The sequence below is a fragment of the Protomyctophum parallelum genome (assembly GCF_964188405.1).
Source record: "Protomyctophum parallelum genome assembly, chromosome: 1".
Classification (NCBI taxonomy): Eukaryota; Metazoa; Chordata; class Actinopteri; order Myctophiformes; family Myctophidae; genus Protomyctophum; species Protomyctophum parallelum.
In genome coordinates, this window is record NC_139697.1 from 40,332,591 (window position 1) to 40,340,939 (window position 8,349).

General features: G+C 41.9%; 1 protein-coding gene across 5 annotated transcripts in view; it reads right to left on the reverse strand.

Annotated features, from left to right (window-relative positions):
* The window catches only part of col14a1b (collagen, type XIV, alpha 1b), a 162,250-nt gene that overhangs the window by 151,145 nt on the left and 2,756 nt on the right, over positions 1-8,349 (reverse strand). The gene's annotated exons all lie outside the window — the stretch shown is intronic.

Here is an 8,349-nt window from a genome sequence, read left to right on the forward strand (position 1 = left end):
ATCCAAGTGGGAGGATACACACAGAGATTAGCGAACACAGATGTCACATTCTGCTTCTCCTCATCCTCATCTCTCACATACATTTTCCCCCTGTTATTTTCCTCATCAGTCACCTCCATGATCTTTCATCCCTCTTTCCATAATTGCATCATTCTCCCCTCACTCTCTTCATCCGTGGATTTTAGCCCTCCCATTTGGCCAACAGCTTTGTATACATTTGTGGAAAAGATGTTTCTGTATGTGAGCATAATCAATCTTGGCGACAAAACTAGCTGATGTGCCATTTGGCGATTTTCTTCCTTTTTTATTTGAATAGGCAGGGACAGTCTATTACCAGTTATATTCTACTGTATTGTATTCCCTCTGTACTGTCTCTTTCCTTTCTGCACCATTGATCTGCCCTCATTGTGTTCATCTCTGTGGGGATGTGGGTCTGTCTCATTCTTATGCCACTTTATCATCATGGCATCAAAGTGTCGCCCCCTTTTGTCTCATCTTGATTAGGTGTCGGCGCTGGCGGATGCCTGGAGAGCGCGCTACAGAGAGGCTCGCCATCTCTCTCTCTCTCTCTTCCTCTCTTTGCCACCCTGGTGTCGTGCCCTTCGTTATCGGTCACTCTCTGCTCTATTCCTTACCTCTCTTCCTCCATTCTGCCCCCCCATCTCTCTCTCTCTCTTTCTCCCCATCTTCAGAGGGATGAAAATGAGAAAAGAAGGAGTGAATGTGACATCTTTCTTTCCAACAGTGCAGAAAGAGAGATAAAAGACAAGTAAATAGTAAGTAAGCACCAAAGGGAAAAGCACTGGAATAGCATTGCAGCGCTATTCCTCTCCTATCACAAGGAGCAGTCTACGTCTGTGTGTCCAAAACAACAGAGAGGACCTGGAAACCCCGTGAGTACTATATTAAACACCACTTCTGGCCACAACACAAACAATATCTCAACAACCTCAAATAGGCATATTTAGCCTATAATCCCAGTGCAAAGAAACACTCCGTTCCCCACATTCCCCCGCATCTAAAAACAAAGTGAAACTAATACACGCAATATATTCCCAGATCCAATGTGGTAAAAAAAAAGAAAGGGGGGTTAGGACTTAGGGGGGTTAAAAACAAGAGCAACAAATCCCACAAATTGGTTGTTGTGTTTGTGGCTCATTATAAGGTAAGCCATCTGTAGCAGTGAAGTTCTTTAAATACCTACACTTTGATCGGCCTGTGCATCGCCGCCGCTCCAGCACGTGAGCACCCAACAATTCACACAGTAGTCCGGCAGCAAACAGGCTATATTTTTGTTTAAAGTGCAAAATTTGGTATATAGTCTATTTTATTGGCCTAGAATATTGTCTATATACATGATACATTCATGGATCCACTTGCTGGCCGGCTGTTGGTATTGAGCTTTTTTTTTATAGGGGTTTATATATGACCATACCATTAACATCCTATATATGGCAAAATTGCTTTAATTAAGTAGCATGTGACATGACATGACATGTTTTTCATGATTCTGAATCCATTCCAAGCATTCGTTTTGCACAAAACACACTCCTTGGGCTAAAAACGGCCATAGCCGTCATGACAAATGTGATGAGGTCAGTACAAATGTGATGAGGTCAGCACATCTTGGGCACATTTGGGCAAGTGGCTATCTATGGCTGTTTTTCGTGCAAAACTAATGGAACTAAGGAAAGTTTGACATTTTTGCCTTATTATATAAGATGTTAATGGTAGGGTCACATATAAACCCCTATAAAATAAATTGCTCAATACTGACAGCCGGTCAAGCAAGTGGATTCATGAATGCATGTATACTATATAGACAATATTTTAGGCAAAGAAAAGAATACTATATACCAAATTTCCCACTCAACAACCCGACTGCCGGACTACAGCAAGACACAACGTAAAGATATACATATCAATGTTAGATTCACTAAACATACAGATATCGACGTATGATGTTTGATTCAGTTGACATGCATGCATGAATTACATAATGGTGTTCGATTCAATCATCCTATACATATTAATGTTTGTTGCTGTCGGGCAGAAACCTCTTATCCCTATATTCTAACTTTTTTATTTTGTGTTTTTTCCCCCGTAAATAATGTCTTACTTTCTTTTTTTTTTTTAAGATATTTTTTTGCGGCTTACGCCTTTATTGATTTTTTAAGGGATAGAAAGTAGGCTGACAGGAAACGGGAGAGAGATGGGGGGATGACATGCGGTAAAGGCCGTGTCGGGTCCGGGAGTCGAACCCGCGGCACACCGCGACTGGATCACCAGTCCGGTGCCCAGACCGTTACGCTACGGCCTGGGCCAATAATGTCTTACTTGATCATACTACAGCGTCACACAAAACGACAAAAGCATCAAAAGTATAGCAGATCCACAACCTCGAAATGTGGTGCAAAGTGACAAAGGTTTTGAGCTTGTAGATCTGCTACTTTTGATACTTTTGAATTCAAATCCTGAAAAGCAACAGTTTGGGACATATGAGGTTTCCACCCGACAGAGACGATATGCTGTACATGCTGGAGTTAGATTCACTCAACCGATATTTGAGTGGTATTGCTCTTCCATTGAGATATGTCAAATACAGCTGGTTGACAAATGGTATTGCTCGAAACTCAAAGTGCAATATCTCCCATGGACAAGCAGGCGTTCCTTCGTCTTTTTAGCCCTTGTGCGGGAGACCTTTGCTTCCCAGGTAGGAGTGGGACATAAATATTATGATCTGCAGCTTTAAGGCGTACAGATATAATGCACAGATTACTCATGTAGGCAAACAAAGAAACCACACTTTGCAGCAGGGCGAGGCTTACGCTGGTTTAAATCGAAGCAGAATTTCAAAGGAGATGCATTCAATCACAAGCAAAACCAGTAGATTTATATGACAAAATAAAATATTCATGTATGTAAAATACTGTACCGACGGAGGCACCAACCTGAGGGAGTGAATGTGGGCTTGGGATTCAGCGGGCCTTTAGTATCTCTGTGTCTCTGAAACAAAGAGACATTCTCCCCCTTTGGAGAATGTCACTCGTATCTCACGCTGTACGACAAATGGATTTAGCATTGTTCTCTTTGGCTTCGGCATGCGCTGTAGGTGAGTGAGTGAGTGAGTGAGTGAGTGAGTGAGTGAGTGAGTGAGTTTGCAAGTGTGAAGGAAAGCATTTTTGTACACATACATACAGATACTGGATGAGTGAATGCGTGTGTGAGAATAAATACTGAATGCATGGTGTGTGTGTGTGTGTGTGTGTGTGTGTGTGTGTGTGTGTGTGTGTGTGTGTGTGTTGCACATACAGTATTTGAACCTATGCTTCCCTAGCTGCATATATGCAAATCACTGTAACTTATTGCATACGGCTTAGCTGGTGTTTTTTTTGTCATGCCTCTCCAGAAAATCACTTCACCTCCACAACACATCTAGTCTAGCGCACGCACACGCCCCCCCCCCCTCCCCCCACACACACACACACACACACACACACACACACTTACACACACACACACACACACACACACACACACACACACACAGAGGGAGGGAGGGAGAGAGAGAGAGAGAGAGAGAGAGAGAGAGAGAGAGAGAGAGAGAGAGAGAGAGAGAGAGAGCAAGTCATGGATATTCCATCTATACTATTGCATTCACACCCAGAGCCGCTGAGCAAACAGCATCATGAAGATAAAAGCTTTGCCTGTGGAGATGAGACTTAACTCTGAAATATTTTTCAAGGAGAGTCTTGTACAAACAGAGCAGCCAGGCTGCTGCTGAGGCGGGTTTTAAAATGTGCCTGGCTGCCACACCCACGGGGGGTTTTGGAACAGGAAAGTTGGATGCAATGCAGACTGCATTTTAAACTAGAAAAAGTGCCCCTCGGGGCACAGGTCTCCATCAAGCCAGGTCAGGTTGTGGCCTCCTGGTGGCGCTATAATAGGCCAATGTGAAAAGGGTGCCATTTCTTCGTACGCCTTTGATGGCAATTAGATGATTTGAGGCATTTTGTTCCAAAAATGTGTTTTGCAAAAATCCACCTGTTGGTGGCGCTATAACAGGCCAATGTGAAAAGGGTGGGATTTATTCCTCAGCCTAGTAGTAGGAAAGTCTGTGAAAGATTTCACGTGAAATTTGATGTTTTTTGTTCCAAATGGGCCAATCCTGCAAACTCTGAAAGCCAATTATAGCCAATTAGGATGGAATATGAAATATGGGACAGATCCGTCTTGAGCACATGACTATAGAGATACTGTGTAATGATTTTCAGGATTTTTGGACAGAATCTGGAGGAGTAATATAAAAAAATGTGTTTTACAAAAGTCGGCCTCTTGGTGGCGCCTTTCTGGAAAATTTTCATTCATCGTTCATCGTTGGCATCCAGGGAGTGTGTGTGCAAAGTTTGGCATCGACCGGGTTAACGGTGCCAGAGATTAGCTGGTAACGGACGGACACACACACACACACACACACGCACGGACGGACAGAGTGTAAAACATACTCTCTCCCCATGCTAATTGTCTGGTGGAGACAATTAGCGGTGGTGAGTGTGGGGGAATTGGAGGCTGTATTAAATGGTGAGAGCTGTGGCACTGACGTGAGGTAAGGCATGTAGGGGACCTTTGAAGGGTCAACATTTCAGCAAGCAACATTTTAAACTTTTCAAGTAAAAGTAAATAAAAGTAACTAAGCAAGATTTTGACCCTGCTATTTCTTACTGCATGTTTTGTGCCGCCAACTGATGCAACTTTCGTCATATACTGTACGATTATCACCTAGGTATTCATCATCTTAGCCCGAAGTTATTCAACAGAGCTGAAGCGATTTCATTTTAGAAGTTACATTTACCCATCAAAATGGCTGCTGAGGGAAAAGGTTCCATTATCCCTAGGGAAGATACATATTTAGCTTGTGTTGATTGGTTTTAAATTGCTATTATCATATCAATGGAATGTCAGTGTCTCTCCATCCGAGCAGGAATAACATGACGGGACCCAGCCGAGATGCATCTACTGAGCGACACTGACATTTGCTCGCATTCCATCCTCAATGTATTTCCCCTCCAGGTATGAAGACTTTCACAAAGTTATGTATTCTGTTCTCTTTCCCCCCCCCCCTTATTCTCTGCTGAGGAGAAGCTGCAGAGAAACCTCCAGAAGCCTCTAGAATCCCTCTCCCTCTGTGAACTTTGGCCTTTTAATTACAGCTGACATGCCAGGTGTTAAGTTAACGGTGATTGGTAAATTTGAACTTCCGGCATGAGGCAGCTTATTTGAAAGGATCGTTTAGCCCCTGCTTTGTTTTTTTTTATTTCCGGGGTGTTTACAAGTAATTAATGTCATAGTATAAAAATCATGTCAAGTCTGGGGCCTTTGGAATGTTGCAAACTTTTCAACCTTCATGAGTTACCCAAAATATTCCAATAATGTTATTTTTGCATTTCTAAAACTATCCATTAATTAATTTACCTCTGAGTAAAATTAACATTACTGTGTATGTCTGTTCCTCTAGCTATTTCAACTTGGAATCCATTGTGTGCCGTTTTGTTTTGCTTTGTTTTGTTTCTGTCTCTCATCATTAGGATCCTTCCCTAAAGTTCCCTCCCCTGAAAGCTAGCCACATGGCTGACCACTGCCAGAGTCCCCCAGTGGAGGCTGTCCAAGGTATAAGTCTAAATGTCTTCTTGGTTCACCACAGTATAGCCTGGGCTAGATCACTAAGGCCTCCTCGCTGAGGAATGCTGTGGTTCGTTTCACTTTGAGGACACTGCTCTGGCTTGAGTCTGTGTCCTCAGTGGAAGGGGACTGGAAAATGACCTCTTTAATGAGAAGACAAAACTGAAAGAAAAGCCTTCATTTTAGCCACACTTGTTTTATTATATTATATTGATTTATTTTTATTTTTATTTTTAAGAAAGCATGGCTGGGAGGCATCAGTCTTAAAATATAATGAATAACTATTTCACATGCCTGTGAACCAGTGTATAAAGGGAGGAATTAAGTAAGGTTCAGCAGAGCCTACTTGGAATAAAGTCAGCACTGAAATAAAGTCAGCACTGGAAATAAAGTCGGAAATAAAGTCAGCACTGGCCACATATGGTCACATAAACAACTGTTTACCATGTCTATTTCTTTCAGTCACTGCATTTAACAATGCCTATATTTATCAATTTGCTCTCAAAGGAAAGATTACACTTGCAAACTGGGCAGTTCAACATTTTAGATACCCACACACGCCTGCCCTGCACACATATAGACAGACACACAAAAACCCCAACATATTATGGGGAGCGTTTGTGTGAGTGCAAAATACTGTTATTATGGTGCAACATTCTTTTTCTTATTTCTTCTATCTAATTGTGGTTTGTCTGATGGATGCAAAGCTAAAATGTGACTCTTTTTGATACAGTCATGGTGGCAAGGAGAGGAGAAAAACTGTTTTTTTGTTGTTTTGTTTTTCATTTCTTTATCCAAAATGAGTTAATAGAAGAGGCAGACTCTTCACATACTACAGCATGTCTGAAATAAATGTCAGAGCTGTAATCGATGTAAATATGAAATAAATGCTTAAACATGTAGCTAGGAGTAATGTTAAGTAAGAGTACACAAAAGTGAACCTTTCAAGCCTGTTTTCTCAACTCGCTGTTTTCTGCAAGACATTACTCTATAAGCCATATCTCCAAAACTGGTGGGTCAAACTGAACAACCAATGTCAATTTGAAGCTATGATTCCCTGCTTTGATATGACATGGCTAAACAAAAATTTAAAAACTATTCAATGACTTAAGCCTCAGTCAGAAACTGTCACAAATATTTAGATCTAAATTAAATTGAAAAACTTTGAAAAAGGATTTTGAAACGAAAAGAGATTCGAAAGCCTATACAGGTTGTGCATATAACCACGCCCCGCTTCTGTGACCAAGGCAGAAGTGCCTCTCGCCTAAGTATAGTTTCTGACTACGTCAGAGGCCAGCCGTCTCTAGCGAACTTGAGCCACACGAGGCACCACCGAGCGAGCTAAAGTTGCCGTGCCGAACATTGCGAAGTTCGATTGAGAGAGAGTTTTCTCCGACTGGCACTCAAAGCTAATGGCCAATGACAGAGCGTCCTTGCACAACCCGTATAGGCTTTCGAATGACGCGTCATGGTTTGCCTATACTGCTGAAACCACTTCCAGAAGTGCTCAAGCTTACATATATAAGGCAGAAATCACACAGTTTGCAGATTAGTAACATGGCTGCCGTTGCTGCTTCCAAAAGAAAGCTTAACTCACTCGTCGGCAACACCAGCATCTGGAGGCTGAATTGTGTACTCCAGGACCGCCACTAGTTCATTCTCTATGAGGGGACCCTATTATTTTAAAACCGTTTCACTCGGAAACCGAGAATCAGGAAGTGAATAATCGATATGTCCCGCAAATGTTACATTTTGTAACCGCCGATCATATCGTTTAGAGAAATGAGGCGCAAATCAAGCTTGTTCTGATCCAAAAAGAAGAATCCAAGATAGTACGATTCTGAAAACTGCGTTCCCATAGACAGCCAGCGGAAATTTCAATTATGTTGTGTGTGTGTGTGTGTGTGTGTGTGTGTGTGTGTGTGCGTGCATGCATGCGTGCGCCGTGCGTATATATATATATATATATATATATTATTTTATATTTCCCCATGGACCACCTATAATTATGCCAGGTGACCAATAGTGGTCTGTGGACCACTGGTTGAGAAACAGTGGGTTAATTGATTATGAGTATGCAGGTTAGATGATCGTGAGCCACTAGGCAATCCTCATCCTGTTTTTTAATTAATCATATAACAATGGAAGCTAATTGAGTTCAATGGGGTGATGCACATTAAAAACACAGATTCTGCACATCAAGACACATTTGCTTATAAATATAAATGTCTATTAATATGCAAAAAATATATATTTACTGTCTGCTGCTAAGTGTGGATCAATATGCAATGAAGGGTTTTCGTTAATGAGTTTGATGCATTATTCATGACAATGTTATGTTAAGTAAATTGACAGGTTGCAGTAGGACAACATACGCATATCTTAATTTTAGTAACAATTCATGTATTTTCATATCCAGAAACTTTGTCACAGGTTCTGTGGCTTCAGTCTCTTAAAGGTCTTATAACCCCCAGCCACCCCCCTTTTCACCACCATCCACACACAAAAATAAGTCATGTTTTCTTTAAAGGCCTAAAATGTAACTCTCAGCCCTGCTCCTCCGCAACCCTCCCCCAAATCACACACACGCACACACACACACACACATGCCCACACGTGCGCACGCACACACACAATGTCACAGGCTGCATACTGTGGCCCAGAATGACA